We start from the raw sequence: 16,632 nt of genomic DNA, 5'->3' as shown, positions 1-16,632 counted from the left end.
ATTTATTAGATTATACATTATATAATATATTATCATATTATATAACACATTTCACTCTTTCTCATTCTTTTTTTCAATTCAATTCAGTTTGTTTTTGTACTTCTGTATAGCACACATCACTGAGTTGTAAGATAAAATACAAGTAATTACTAATCTTAGAATTAGTACACTGCACTAGTTTTTGTGAACCAAATGTCAGCACATTGTTTCTCATTAATTATTTGAAAAGTCATATTTTTTGCTGTTTATATTTTAAAACATACAGTGTAACAAAATTCCAGTCTACAAGTTCCAAAGACACCATATTACCTTTTGCACTCAGCTAATCTGCTTCTCATTTCCTCCATGAAAATCAGTAGTAAAAAATAATGCTTTGTCCCACTTCCTATAAGCATGGAAGGCAGCTGCTACCAAAGTTAGGTCTTTTATTTTTATTATTTTTGAATTTAAACCAAAACAAAATGAAATATAACTCAATAAAAATTATTTGCATTTATACTGTATTTAAAGTTAACATTTTGGAGGAAATATATGTAGTAAATTATTAAATACCCCAGCCAGCAGAAATAAATAAAAACATTTGGAGTATTAACACAAGCCCTGGGAAGTATGGTAATGAGGCCTTAAGTAAAAATACGACCTTTAACAAATTAATCAGAATAACTGAACTCAATTTTTTTCTTATAAGTTGAACTGAATCCATAGTGTTCCACTGCCATCTGGTTCAGAATTGGTTGTTACTTTGAACCCAAAACTGCAGTGACAGGATCAAGCCCACATGGCCCTGGAATGTATTAAGTGGGTTTAAAGATGGGCTTGCTTTTTGTTGCCTGGGCTATTTCTTTTTAAACATGAACTTAAGCTTAATAGCCTGTAAGCTTTTCAGATAAACCACGCAGTAGCAAAAGTGAGAGTTAAAATGGCAGCTTTAGTTCTTCTTTTAACAACACTGGTCTACAAAAAATATTTTTTGTTTGCTTCTGGGAACTTCAGAGCAGTTCTTTATTAAGTTTTTTACACTCATTTTATGAAACTGGAATTAAGCTAGCACGTCAGGTTTTTGAAATACAGTAATCCCTCGCTATATCGCGCTTCGACTTTCACGGCTTCACTCTATTACGGATTTTATATGTAAGCATATTTAAATATACATCGCGGATTTTTTGCTGGTTCGCGGATTTCTGCGGACAATGGGTCTTTTAATTTCTGGTACATGCTTCCTCAGTTGATTTCATAAAAGGGACGCTATTGGCAGATGGCTGAGAAGCTACCCAACTTACTTTTCTCTTTCTCTCTCTTGCTCTGACATTCTCTGCTCCTGACGGAGGGGGTGTGAGCATGGGGGCTGTTCGCACACCTAGACAATATGGACGCTCGTCTAAAAATGCTGAAAGATTACCTTCACATTGCTCCATTCTGTGCAGCTGCTTCGTGAAGTGACATGCTGCACGGTGCTTCGCATACTTAAAAGCTTGAAGGGCACGTGTTGATTTTTGCTTGTTTGTTTTTCTCTGTCTCTGTCTCTCTCTGCTCCTGACGGAGGGGGTGTGAGCTGCTGCCTTCATTGCAACTACTTTGTGCCGGGTGCTTTGCATACTTAAAAGCCAAGCAGCCCTATTGATTTGTTTGCTTTTCTCTCTCTCTCTGACATTCTCTGCTCCTGACGCGCACTCCTTTGACGAGGAAGATATGTTTGCATTCTTTTAATTGTGAGACGGAACTGTCATCTCTGTCTTGTCATGGAGCACAATTTAAACTTTTGAAAAAGAGACAAATGTTTGTTTGCAGTGTTTGAATAAAGTTCTTGTCTCTCTACAACTTCCTGTGTTTCTGTGCAAATCTGTGACCCAAGCATGACAATATAAAAATAACCATATAAACATATGGTTTCTACTTCGCAGATTTTCACCTTTCGCGGGGGGTTCTGGAACGCAACCCCCGCGATCGAGGAGGGATTACTGTACACATCATTGACGTTTTGACACTTTTGAATATCAATATAATATATCAACATGATATCTGGAGTTTGGATTCTGTCCCACCAAAACTGTTTTGATGTGTTTATTCTGAAAACAAACCAGAAGACGATACCAGAGACACATTAAAGTATATTTATGTCAATTTACCTCAATATAAAAGTGAGGTCAGCATGCCCAAAAATGTTGGAGGCACTCACTTTTGTGCTTGTACTGTACATCTGTCTCACTTTGCAAGAACCAACAGTAGTCACCCATCATGCTCGGAGTGAATTTTTCCCGATATCAGTTTTCCATCACCTTTATATCTTAATGAAATCTTTCCCCATGCTCATACTCATCGTCCCAAAAGTATCACGTCCTAGTGAGCTGAATGACTTCCAGCCTGTCGCTCTGACGTCACATGTGATGAAGACCATGGAGCAGCTGCTGCTTCACCACCTGAGGCCACAGGTCTGCCACGCCCTCGACCCTCTGCAGTTCGCATACCAGGAGACGGTGGGAAAGGAGGATGCCATCATCTATATGCTACACCGATCACTCTCCCACTTGGACAGAGGCAGTCGTGCAGTAAGAATTATGTTTCTGGACTTCTCTAGCGCCTTCAATACCATCCAACCTCTGCTCCTTTGGGACAAGCTGACAGAGATGGGAGTAGATTCATACCTGGTGGCATGGATTATGGACTATCTTACAGACAGACCTCAGTATGTGCGTCTCAGGAACTGCAGGTCTGATATTGTGGTCAGCAACGCAGGAGAGCCGCAGGGGACTGTACTTTCTCCGGTCCTGTTCAGCCTATATACATCAGACTTCCAATACAACTCGGAGTCCTGCCATGTGCAAAAGTTCGCTGATGACACTGCTATTGTGGACTGCATCAGGAGTGGGCAGGAGGAGAAGTACAGGAACCTAATCAAGGACTTTGTTAAATGGTGCAACTCAAACCACCTACAACTGAACGCCAGCAAAAACAAGGAGCTGGTGGTGAATTTTAGGAGGCCCTGGCCCCTCATGGACCCCGTGATCATCAGAGGTGACTGTGCGCAGAGGGTGCAGACCTATAAATACCTGGGAGTGCAGCCTGATGATAAATTAGACTGGACTGCCAATACTGATGCTCTGTGCAAGAGAGGACAGAGCCAACTATACTTTCTTAGAAGGCTGGGGTCTTTCAACCTCTGCAATAAGATGCTGCAGATGTTCTATCAGACGGTTGTGGCGAGCGCCCTTTTCTATGCGGTGGTGTGCTAGGGAGGCAGCATTAAGAAGAAGGACGCCTCACGCCTGGACAAACTGGTGAGGAAGGCAGGCTAAATTGTAGGCACTGAGCTGGACAGTTTGACATCTGTGGCAGAGTGACGGGCACTGAGTAGGCTCCTGTCAATCATGGAGAATCCACTGCATCCACTGAACAGTATCAGCAGCTTCAGCAACAGACTGCTGTCACTGTCCTGCTCCACTGACAGACTGAGGAGATCGTTCTTCCCCCACACTATGCGACTCTTCAGTTCCACCCGGGGGGGGGGGGATGGGGGGGGGGGTAAACGTTAACATTATTCAAAGTTATTGTCTGTTATACCTGCATTTTTATCACTCTTTAATTTAATATTGTTTTTATCAGTATTCTGCTGGAGTATGTGAATTTCCCCTTGGGATTAATAAAGTATCTATCTGTCTGTCTATCTATCTACTGTATCTCTGACATTGCTTAGATTTGGTGGAAAAAATTTGAGATGAGAATGAAATAAAATGCGTCTTCAGTGACATTCTGGCTCCCATAAGCTGATATACTTTCAGCATATTCTTCACAAGCTCAGTATAATTCTCTGCTCTATGACTGCCAAGAAAATTCTGGACACCCTACACGAATGAGGGTGCTGATTCATTTGGCTTTAGTTTCCTTTTGAACTCATCGTCAAGCATCAGTTCACGGATTTCAGGGCCAACAAAAACACCTTCCTTAATTTTGGCTTCACTTTTCTCGAGACCAAACGTATTTCTTAAATGCTGAAAAGCATCGCCTTTACTGTCCAGTCACCCTAGTTGTCCAAGACCTGGAACATCATAACTAAAAAATGAAACGTGCTGGACGAAAACAGTTTTCAGATTTGGAGTCAGCAAGTACAATTTGTTAAAGTACAGATGAAAGAATCCCAGTAGCAAAATGCTTGTTGACCAGTGATTTTAAAAGAGATTTGTTTGTAAGTGATTTAAATTTTTTTGACAATTTCATTTGCTGTTTTGAATATTTTTTACAATATGCAAACTATTTAAATGTTTTCATGCATAGAAGGCAAAATGATTAAATCTTGGAATTTCTGTATTTTATTTGTTGCACAACATTTGCTTCTGCATTAGCTGTGCCACTTTTTCCTGCTTGTCAAAAGTGGTCAATTGATTTTATTATTTGCATCTAGCATTAACTATGTGCTTTGAAATGTTTGCCTATACGTTTGGAATGTAATGTGTATTGCTTTGTGAACTATAATCATCTCTTTATAAAATGAAGGCTGGTTGAACACTAACATTTCTTCTCGTATTATGTGCTGTCATATTCCTACAGGGTTAATATAGTCCTAATCTGCTGCCAGGTAAACTTGAGTAATTATTAGTCAGGTCTGATGAATGCATATTTCTAAGAAAAGAAATGCACACCCCGAGGCATGTTCAGTTCTGTCAGTTTCCACAAACATGTGAAATGCTAGTGGAGATTGCCCTCCAATTTGTTGATAAGCATCATCTCCTAAAGCCACCAACTCTGCTTGCTGTTGGCGTTAGTTTTGTAATGGTATAGTTTTATATGTGTTTTTGTTCTTACGTTTCCACCGGAATAATGAAGTCTCAACACAATTTATGAGGGTGTGCCACCTAACAATATAGATGTATACTACTTTTGTCAGTTTTAGCATGGATAGACAGGGGATTTCCATTGGCAGCTAGTGGAGTTGTAGAAAGAATAAAACAACTACCTCTTTCATGATGTTGTTGTTATGTCCTCAGTAAACTAACAAAATATTGGTAAACTATCACTACCAGTGATGAGATAGAATTGCTTCCAATTTCAGTCTAGGATACAAATAATTGTTTATAATTATTACAATTCAAATTTGTTACAACTTCTTCTAAACAAAGACAGAATGGACTATCTTTTGAAACTAACAATACATTGCATGTGTGGTATCTATGAAAGAAGATAATTCAGGTGAACGCTGCACAGCATGTCACAGTATTCTCCACTCATGTGAATACTATTTTTTGTTCTTTAACAATTTTCATACAAAGGTTTTATTTCTTCTACTACAGAATACTTCACTATTTTGGCAATTACACTACTGTAACATGAATAAGTAGGAGAAAATAATTTACATTCTGAGAACAGTATCTTTGAGTCCTACTGTTGATTGGCATTTTGAGGGCGGAGCCTTGAAACATGTTTAGACTAAGAGCAGTGCATTTGGCAGGGAGATAATCTGCTATCAATGTGCAGTGGCTGAAGGACAGAAAGTTATGGAAGTAAGATTTGCTGCATGCTGTGAGATGTCTCTGAATGAAAATAAAACAACTTCTCACCTGTGAAGTAAGATACAATAATGAATTAATAGGGTGTCGAACAGGGTCTGACCTGTTATATAGTTTAAAACACTTTTGCAGCCCATCACCTTTGTCTCCCTGTTTGCATTTGTCTCATCTTCCAACACACAGAGACACAGAACACCATTACTTACAGCTAGCTTTACAGTAATAGACCTAACATTGAATGTGTCATGTTTTACAGTCAGTCGAGTACATTTTGTGCTAGTAGTGTGTTTTTTTATTCCTTTCATTTAATATGCAGATCACTTTAAATTATTCAGCTGGTGGCATTAGATTTTCCAGGCACCCAAGAGATATTCTGAAGCAATAATCATATAATGTGCAGAGCGTGGTGTCTTAGATAGATAGATAGATAGATAGATAGATAGATAGATAGATAGATAGATAGATAGATAGATAGATAGATAGATAGATAGATAGATAGATACTTTATTAATCCCAAGGGGAAATTCACATACTCCAGCAGCACCTTACTGATACAAAAAACAATATTAAATTAAAGATTGATAATAATGCAGGTAAAAACAGACAATAACTTTATATAATGTTAACGTTTACCCCCCCGGGTGGAACTGAAGAGTCGCATAGTTTTGGGGAGGAACGATCTTCTCAGTCTGTCAGTGGAGCAGGACAGTGACAGCAGTCTGTCGCTGAAGCTGCTCCTCTGTCTAGAGATGACACTGTTTAGTGGATGCAGTGGATTTTCCATAATTGATAGGAGCCTGCTGAGCGCCCGTCGCTCTGCCACAGATGTCAAACTGTCTAGCTCCATTCCAACAATAGAGCCTGCCTTCCTCACCAGTTTGTCCAGGCGTGAGGCGTCTTTCTTCTTAATGCTGCCTCCCCAGCACACCACCACATAGAAGAGGGCGCTCGCCACAACCGTCTGATAGAACATCTGCAGCATCTTATTGCAGATGTTGAAGGACGCCAGCCTTCTAAGAAAGTATAACCGGCTCTGTCCTTTCTTACACAGAGCATCAGTATTGGCAGTCCAGTCTAATTTATCATCCAGCTGCACTCCCAGGTATTTTGTCTCCCAGGTGTCTTGGTCAACAAGTAATGTTACATGGGGATATCAAAGTCTTGGCATTTTCTCTGACTATAAAAGGCAGACCCAGAATCCTATTACCACCAATAACTCTTGTAACTTTTATGAAAAGATTTTTACCACAATACAAGGAATTTTCCATTCCTTTCTAGCATTTTCTTGCTCTGTAGCAGTGTAACAGCCAAACAACCATAGAATCAATTATTCTATTAGTTCGGGGGTTGTGCCCTCATTTTTTAAACATGCTGCAGTCCGTCCCTGTCTAAAAAAGGCAGAATTAGATCCTGGAGTTTTAGCCAATTTTCGTCCAATTTCCCAACTGCCATTTCTGGCTAAAATTCTAGAAAGAATTATTTATAATCAATTGGTTGATCACCTTAACTCCAATAATTTATTTGAGATCTACCAATCTGGCTTTAGGCGTTATCATAGTGTTGAAACGGCACTCCTAAAAGTTCAACATCATCTCTCTTATTACTGACTCAGCTGATGCGGCAGTCCTTGTCCTCCTTGACCTGTCCGCTGCCTTTGACACTATTGACCATGAGATATTGCTGTTGCGGCTTGAACATCTTGTTGGGCTTAAAGAGGCTGCTCTTAACTGGTTTAGGCCATATTTAACTGGTAGACACTTTTCAGTGACTATTAATTCCTCTTCTTCATCTACTGCTCCTCTTAAATATGGTGTTCCGCAGGGATCCATTTTGGGTCCTATTTCATTCTCCATATACCTTCACCCTATTGGAGCGATTTTTAGGAAACTTAACATTTCTTTTCACTGCTATGCTGATGATACTCAGGTTTATATTCCTGTCTGCAACTCTACAACAAATCAACTCCACAATTGTCTTTCTTAATTAAGATCCTGGATGGCTAATAATTTTCTTGATCTAAATCAAAATAAAACAGAGGTGCTAATAGTGGGTCCATCAGCTAAAGCCCAAATTGGTCTTGGACTTCTCGGCTCTTTCTCTGTCTTTTCCAAACCTCAAGTCCGCAATCTTGGTGTTACCTTTGATAGTAACCTCTCTTTTGAGAAACAAATAAATTCTGTAGTCAAGAGTTGCTTTTTCCAACTTCGTCTATTAGGTAAGATAAAGCCTTTTTATCTTCTAGGGATCTTGAGATAGCTACTCATGCGTTTATTTTTCCTCGCCTTGATTACTGCAACTCGCTGTATCCTGGGATTAACAAATCTCTAATACACAGGTTACAGTTGGTCCAAAATGCTGCTGCTCGCTTTCTGGTTGGGGCAAGAAAGTATGACTCTGTTTCTCCTATTTTAGTTTCTTTACACTGGCTGCCTGTGAGTTTTTGAATTGATTTTAAAATCTTGCTGCTAGTTTTTAAATCTTTACATGGGCTTGCTCCTGCCTATTTATCTGAACTGTGTGTTTTACATCAGCCATCTAGAGTGCTTAGATCATCTGGTCAGCTGTCTCTGGTTGTCCCTCGTACCAAGTGTAAAACCAAGGGGGACAGGGCTTTTGCAGCTGCTGCGCCTCGCCTGTGGAACTCTTTACCTCATCATATAAAGGAGTCGTCTACAATTGAACTGTTTAAAACAAGACCAAAGACTCATTTCTATTCACTTGCATTCCGTGACCTTCAGTAATACTGATGGTTTCCTCTTTGTGATTATATAACATTACTTCTATTTTTTATGTATATAACATTACTTCTACTTATTATGTATTTTATTCTATGTTCATATATATTTATTTCTATTTATGTTTTATGTTAATTTGTTTTGTTTTTCTTTTATTCTATTATTGTAAAGCACTTTGGCCACAGCATTATTATGTTGTTTGCAGAATGGCCAAACTATTCCACTGCCATGGCTGCTTTAGCGTTGTTAGAGGACATTGCAAATGGAAGGATCAGAAGAGAACGCGTATTCAGAGGTCATACTGATTTCTTGACACATGATGATGACTGGCTTCTAAGTCAGTTTAGATTTCCAAGAGTGATCTCTTGGAGCTGTGTGCTGAACTGGTGCCGGCTTTACAAAAGCAGACTTTAAGGAATTGTGCTCTACCTGCTCCTTTGCAAGTTCTGTCCACTCTCAGGTTTTTAACCACAGGAGCTTTTCGGCGTGAACTGGCTGACCGATCCGGTATTTATCAGTCATCACTGAGTCGTGCCATGCCAGCTGTATGGGATGGTATTATCCGCTTGTCCAGCAGATATATAAGATTTCCGTACACTCTGGTTGAACAGGCAAACATCAAAGTGCAATTTGCAGCAATGTCCGGTTTTCCCAATGTAATCAGAGTGGTCAACTGCACACACAATGCTATAAAGGCACCTTCACTGAATTAATTTGTTTGTGTAAGTAGAAAGCATTTTCACTCTATTAATGTGCAAATCATCAGTGATGCAAAAATGTGCCTCACTAATGTTGTTTCAAGATGGCCTGGCTCAACTCATGATTCATTCATCCTGAGAAATAGTAGTGTGGGGAACAAACTTGAAAATGGTATTGTGCGTGATGACTGGCTTCTCGGTAAGATAAGATGTTTATTACCTTTTTGATCACAGTAGTACGTTATCTGTATGATGTAACCATATAACAAGATTACTTGGGCAACAGTGGGTACCTGCTCTCACCCCTCTCGATAACCCACTGACTGAACAAGAGCGACTGAGTTATACTGACCTCCACTCTTGGGCTCGGCCAGTGGTAGAATGTACTATAGGTCAGCTTAAGGGCTGTTGGCGCTGCCTGGATAAGGCTGGTGGAGTGCTGCTCTATAATCCACAGAAAGTGTGTCGCATCATGCAAGCATGTAGCATTTTAAATAATATGGCACTCATTCGTAGCTTGCCCATACCTGAAGAGATGCGGTATGATGAACCTGACCCTGGACCACCAAATGATCAGCCACACCAGATGGCATTACAATGTCGAATGAATGTAATTAACAGAACGTAAAAACAGGTATTTTATTTTTTCACAAATTCATTTAATTTTTGGTCAGTATCACACAATATTGCCTTTATATTTCGTAGTTCATTGGCTACATCTCTCACCGCATCCACCAATGCATTTTGGGATTCCTGAACTGCATCAGTCAGCACACGGCCAGATGATCGCCCAGTGGCTTTTGAGGCAGGGGTGTGTGAGCAGCCAGCGCCCGACGATGTGGTCGGCACAGAAGCAGCACCATCATTGCCTGGAACCACGTCCTCAGCATTGGGTTCAGCTTTTGTACTATTGTCTGGAACTAAATAAACAGTAATTAATACAGCACCTGCTGCCTGATTGTTTGTCTTATTACACATGCAAATTATTTACACGAGTATGGACAATGGTAATCAAAAAAGAAATAAAAACTCACCGTCACCCACGGTGATGTCAGAATCTCGCTCCCCAGCCGGCAATAAGTGTGTCTCCAATAATTCCAGCAACTCGCTGATCAAACGGTGTGAGCTCCGAGAGTTCACTACCTCCTCCAGTGGTGCTGACATGCAGACGATGAGCTGCGACTCTCCTTTTCACAGCAACTTTGATGTCTGACCACTTCTTTTTTATTTCGGTCAGAGTGCGATTTTCTGCTCCTGAACTTTTGAGTGCATCCTCCACGCTATACCACTCCATCAATTTCCTTTTATTACTTTTTCCACTTCCTAAGCTACCAAATAAAACATTTTTCCTTGCTTCTACTTCACTTAGCAGGACCTCCATTTCACATTCGCTGAAGTTTTTTTTTTTCCCCGTGCTTTCGCAAATGTCTTCTTGAAGTGCTGAAGGTAAGGGGCTATTTATATTGATTTGCATATTCAAAGAGGCATAATTCTGGGAGGAGTTGGGGTGGGGCAGCAGGCGTGTGCACATGCGTTACATTTCACACTGATTGAGATTTATGTAGCCGAAGAACGTGGAAGCTGGTGTACACACAGATTCATGCATCTGTATTTTTTTGTGCATATGCATATTTCTGCTTTTGTCCGTATGCCATGTTTTAGTGTGAATTCTAAGCACGGCGTTATGCATGAGGCCCCTGGACTGCAGGATTTTTTGTAAAGTCATACTAAATGCCCAAGCCTTTCTAGTAGCTGCATCTGTTCACAAAGAGAGATAAGTCATAAGAACTTTGTAATTTTTAACAAATGCCATGTACAAATGACAACCTGTTACACTTTTCCACTCTAACAAAGTAAAACATCTAAAGAAGGCCAACCAACACCTTGTACAGATTTCATCCTCGACTCTTCCCACCCCTTAACAAGAATTCCCTTGGTAATGTGCAATAAAGAAACAACAAAACTGATGAAGTTTCAATAGTTATAATAAAAATATGAATGTAAACAAATAACATAGGATACACATTCAACAAACAGCCTTAACACACACCATAAAACTAGTAACACAAATTATCGTAAATCTTGCTGCTTTAAGAATGATACACATCTACAAAAAAGACAGTACAGCTAAAAACATAATAGTCAAGTTCAAATGTTTAACAGTGGCAAGAGGGGTATATGAATGGGCTGGCAAGGTACTTGGAAAAGTCTTCAAGCGGTATAATTCCCGACATGTAACACTGGTAGAGTCTCATCTGGTTTATTGTTAGGGAGCTCCCACTCGCCGCTGTTCGGAAAGGGTCATCCTCCAGATGCTCCAGCTGCTCACTCAATACATAGCTTTCAGCGGCTTCCTTTACCAGTATGAACCTCTCCACTGATGATCAGCTAGGTTTTTATTGGCTAGTGGAAGTTGCTACGCAATGCACCTAACATTATTTATCCACTTGAATATATATATATATATATATATATATATATATATATAAATAAATAAGAAAAACAACATTTATTTATATAGCACATTTTCAGAAATGATGTACCTCAAAGTGCTTTACAAGATGAAGAAAGAGAAATTTATACAAAAAAATAATATAATATAAAAATAATAAAATATAAAAATAATATTAGGCAATACTAAGTAACAAAGAATAAAGTAAGGTCTGATGGCCAGGAGGACAGAAAACACAAAAAACAAACTCAGAGGGCTGGAGAAAAAAATAAAATCTGCAGGGGTTCCACGGTCACGAGACCACCCAGCCCCTACTAGGCATTCGACCAAACATAAATGATCTAAATCAGTTCTCATGTTTTTCAGACTTCACGTGGAAGAATTAGATGATAGTCATGTGGACCACTGGCCTTCAATCCATCAATGTAGGGAATGTAAGGTGCTTTGATCAGGTGGTGGTGGCGCAGATCATCATCACAAAAAACTGGAAAAAGAACAGCAGAGAAAGTGGGGGTTAGTACAGATTGTGGAGCCATGATACAAATGATAATTAAGTGCTTAAACAGAATGTTAGGTTTACACTAAAATAAAGTTATGAGAAAGCCATGTTAAAATAATGGTTTTTTAGCAGTTCTTTAAAATGCTCCACCGTATTAGCCTGGCAAGTGTCTATCAGTAAACTATTCCAGATTTTAGGTACATAACAGCAGAAGGCTGCCTCACCACTTCTTTTAAGATTACCTCTTGGAATTATAAGCAGACACTCATTTGAAGATCTAAGGTTGGAGTGTAAGGTGAAAGGCATTCTGAAATAAAGGATGGACCAAGATTATTTAAGACTTTGTAAATCATCAAAGTCAAAGTGAACTTTATTGTCATCTCAACCATATACAAGTATACAGATAGACGAAATTGCAAAGCTCAGGATCCACAGTGTAACAACATGCAATAAATAAATTAAAAATAGAATTAAAATTTAAAAATTAAAACACAAACAAGACAAGACATTGTGCAAAGAAAGGACAAAGAAGTAGCAGCAATATTGATGTGTAAGATATGAAATATAATAAATAATAAATAATACATATAGATAATACAGAAATGATCAGTGTATGCTAATAGTTGTTTAACACGTGTAAACAATGACAGGTCAGAATGTTTCACAGCAGAAGGATAACGAGTGCCAAAATACTTAAAGGTCAGGATGAGATTTTCAGTTCTTTTCTACATGCACACTCGTCTTTGCAGGAAAGTGGCTCGCATGTATAAAAGTTCTGTTTTTAGAGGTGGTTGAGGCCATGTGGAAGGTCCCAGGGGGCATCCTAGTGCTAAGGAGTCTAACAGCTTGGGGGTTAAATAAAGTTAATTCTAAATGGCATAGGTAACCAATGTAGTGACTGGAGAGATGTGCTCGGATTTTCTTTTTCTAGTTAAGATTCTAGCAGCTGCATTCTGCACTAGCTGCAATCGATTGATGTCTTTTTTGGGTTGTCCTAAGAGGAATGCATTACAGTAATCCAGTTGACTAAAAAGAAAAGCATGAACTAATTTTTCAGCATCTCTCAAAGTTATAAGAGGTCGAACTTTTGCTATATTTCTTAAGTGAAAAAATGCTGTCCTGGTAATCTGATTAATATGTGATTTAAATTTCAGGTCAGAGTCAATAATTACCCCTAAATTCCTTGCCTCAGTCTTGACTTTTAAACCTAATGGATCAAGTTTATTTCTAATACCCTCACTATATCCATTTTTGCCATTCAGTATGATTTCTGTTTTCTCCTTATTTAGTTTGAGAAAATTACTACTCATCCATTAAGAAACACAAGTAAGACAATGTGTCAGTGTATCAAGAGAGTCGGGGTCATCAGGCGCTATTGATAAATACAGGTGTGTGTCGTCAGCATAGCAGTGGTAGCTCACATTATACCTTGAGATAATCTGACCTAATGGAAGCATGTAGATTGAAAAGAGCAGTGGACCCAAGATAGATCCTTGTGGAACACCATATAGAATATCATGTGTCTTTGAAGTATAATTACCACAACTAACAAAGAATGTTCTACCTGTTAAATGGATTTTTTTCCCCTTGCTGTTCTACAACTCATATATAGGGCTTCTGGTGGCACCAAAACTAATAATATCTCCTGGGAACAATTAAGATGAAGAGCTATCATCAGGCACCACCCCATCCTTACACACAATTACCAGATAACACTGAGATGACAAAGCAAAACAACAGCAGAAATAACAGAAAATAAGAAGAATATTCTGTGTTAGTGCTACAATTTAATTCATGTTCTAGTCTGGCAAAAGGACCTGGACCAGTCAGAAATTTTAGCAGTAATTCTCTTATTTGCATTTTGTTTCCCTGTTACTTCTAATAGTTTTGTGACTCAGTGGCTCATTTTTTCATCTTTCTGAAGCTGATTACAACTGTAAACCCCTAATATCCTTTTGTAGTGTGATCATCCACTAAGCATTTGCCACAATGCACAATCAATAAATAACAAGACTCAAGTTTACATAAAGGTTACATTGCTACAAACTATAGAATACAAAGATTCATTCTGCTTTGTGATACCCACACCTTCCCAATTTTAAATGTTTTGCTATAAGCAAAGTGCCACAAAATGTTCATCATCAGTGCAATAATGAATTTTGAAATGCACACGTCTCTCCAGAATGGTGACAGGCACCAGACTATTGGCAGGACTGGCTATGTCTATAGGTTAATTCTTCTAAGAGGGAAACTCATAAGCTACCTTCCAAAGAGTGTCAAGCTTTTCACAAGATTTGGGGCAATGAAGTAAAGCAGCAGCTTGCTATTGATGCAGATCTGGTTTAAATAGACATATAGCTATTGGAAAGAGAGACTTCAGATGGGGCATAATCAGTGCATAGATTGATCCAAAGCCAATGACAGAGGAATAAGGTGAAAACTATAACTGGAAAAAAATTTCAAACTTTTTGTACATTTGCTGTTATTTCTTTAGGTCAATTAATTTTGCCTTTGGTACTTTGTTAGTTTTTGTGGTTCTGAACTATACTGATTTCACTTTCATTTTGTAGTTTTTTTTTCCAATGGGACCTATTTCTTTATTTTATAACTATATTTTGATTCACTGTGATGCCAGCTTACTTTTTAGTGGGTGCCACCATTTTTGTGGTCCTGTTGCCAAAATTTAGTCACCAGTCATCAAAGACGCGTCACCAGAAGTTGTGTGACATATCCACACTTGCAGATTCAATACAAAGAATTTTTATGAGTGATTTCATTTGTAACTTTGATATTTAAACCCGCCTGGTTTGATTCTTACACTTCAACTCTTCGAACATTTGAAAACTTTGACAAGAATTGGCCTTTTAGCCCAATAGAGATTGACAATCCTATCCACCCTAGTCTCTTCAAAATATCATCAAACCAATTTTTTAATCTAAAGTTCTACTGCCTACCATACTACTTGATAATTTATTTTATGTGTCTGCGTATCTCTGTGTGAAAAAAACCTTTCTAACGTGTGTGTGAAATTCAGCCTTAATTCATTTCCAACAGTGGCCCATCTGAAAGACTTCATTTAAATTAACTACTCCGCCATATGGGAAGCATTTTCTGCAAAAAAGCAAATTAAATTTAAAATTATAAAATGTAAATGCAATCTTACTTTTGCCGTTTACACACAAGAATGCTACAAAAATTAAAAATAAAACGAATGACAATATTTGCAATTTCATTTTCAGCCTTAACAACAATGAAGCTGCAAAAATGAAAATGAAAATACAAATAGGCACTGACGCCACCTGCTGGTCAAGTTCTTAATATGCAGATATATTTTAATTAGCGTGGGTCAATGGGCAGGGTTTTCACCTCGATTTCCCACAATTCTTTGTCCTTTGTATCTGTAGCCACTTTGATTGATGGAATACTTATTTTGACTGTGTTTAAATCATGTGATTTTTTTGACCCATGCTAATTAAATATATTTGCATGTTAATAAATTGAAAATAAAAATGCAAAGTGGAAAATGAAAATTCAGTGAGCAGCAGGTGGTGCCAGTGCTTATTTGCAATTTACTTTTCATTGTTGCAGCTTCAATGCTGTTCAGGCTGAAAATGAAATGTTATTTAGTTTTATTTTTAATTTTTGAGGGATAGAGGATTTGCATTTTCATTTTATAATTTTAATTTTCATTTACTTTTTTGCATAAAATACCTCACATACCCACCATACTGATTATTTAAATAATTTAAAAACCTTAATCATACCACCTTTAAGTCTCTGTTTGCATAAACTGAAAAGATTAATCTCTTTCAATCTCTCCTCATAGCTCATACCTTACAAGTCTGAAATTAGCGTAGTTGTTGTTTACTTTACTTTCTTTAGCACTGCTATAACTTTTCTGTAGCCTGGAGAACAAAACTGCACGCAGTACTCTGAATGAGTCATCAGTGTGTTGTATAATATAAGCATAACCTGCTTTGACTTGTAATGTACACATTGTGACACATAACCTCACATCCTATTAGCCTTCTCGATCACTTCTGTGCACTGCCTTAATGTAAATAGTGATGAGTTCTCTAGGACATTCGTATCAGGTATAGTTTCAAGTATCAGACCTTCCATTGTGCATTCAAATCTACAGTAACATTTTTTACATTTGTTTATTGACATTAAATTTCATCTGTCAGAAATCTATTCTAACCTGCATTCTGTCTAAGTCCCTATTTAATGATTCAGATGATTCTAGATTAGCTAGTAATTCACTTAGTTTAATATCATCTGCAAAATTAATCAGCATGCTGTTTATATTAGATAGATAGATAGATAGATAGATAGATAGATAGATAGATAGATAGATAGATAGATAGATAGATAGATAGATAGATAGATAGATAGATACTTTATTAATCCCAATATATATATTGTAAGAGACGGCCGGCAACTCAACCTGGCCAGGACACCCCTGCGACGGAAGGATGGTGGAGGGCAGATTTTCAAGGACACTGCCTCCCCCAAAATGCTAGATGGCAGCTCTCCTGGAGTGTAATGGTGCCCCGGATTCCCGCAGGGCATCTTGGGACTTGGAGTTCTGTTGCTCAGCCCTGTTGGGTACTGTGGGCCACCAGGAGGAGCTGTGAGAGGACCAAAGGAGTCATGCCTCATCCAGAGCGCGGAAGTACTACCAAGTCATGTGGACGGGAGCCCTGAAGTACTTCCGGGCTGATTAAAGGATTTTAGTTCTCCATCTGAC

The sequence above is a fragment of the Erpetoichthys calabaricus genome, chromosome 3, assembly GCF_900747795.2.
Source record: "Erpetoichthys calabaricus chromosome 3, fErpCal1.3, whole genome shotgun sequence".
NCBI classification, from domain to species: Eukaryota; Metazoa; Chordata; class Cladistia; order Polypteriformes; family Polypteridae; genus Erpetoichthys; species Erpetoichthys calabaricus.
The sequence above is the reverse complement of the archived record's forward strand: the minus strand, read 5'-3'. Positions refer to the sequence as shown.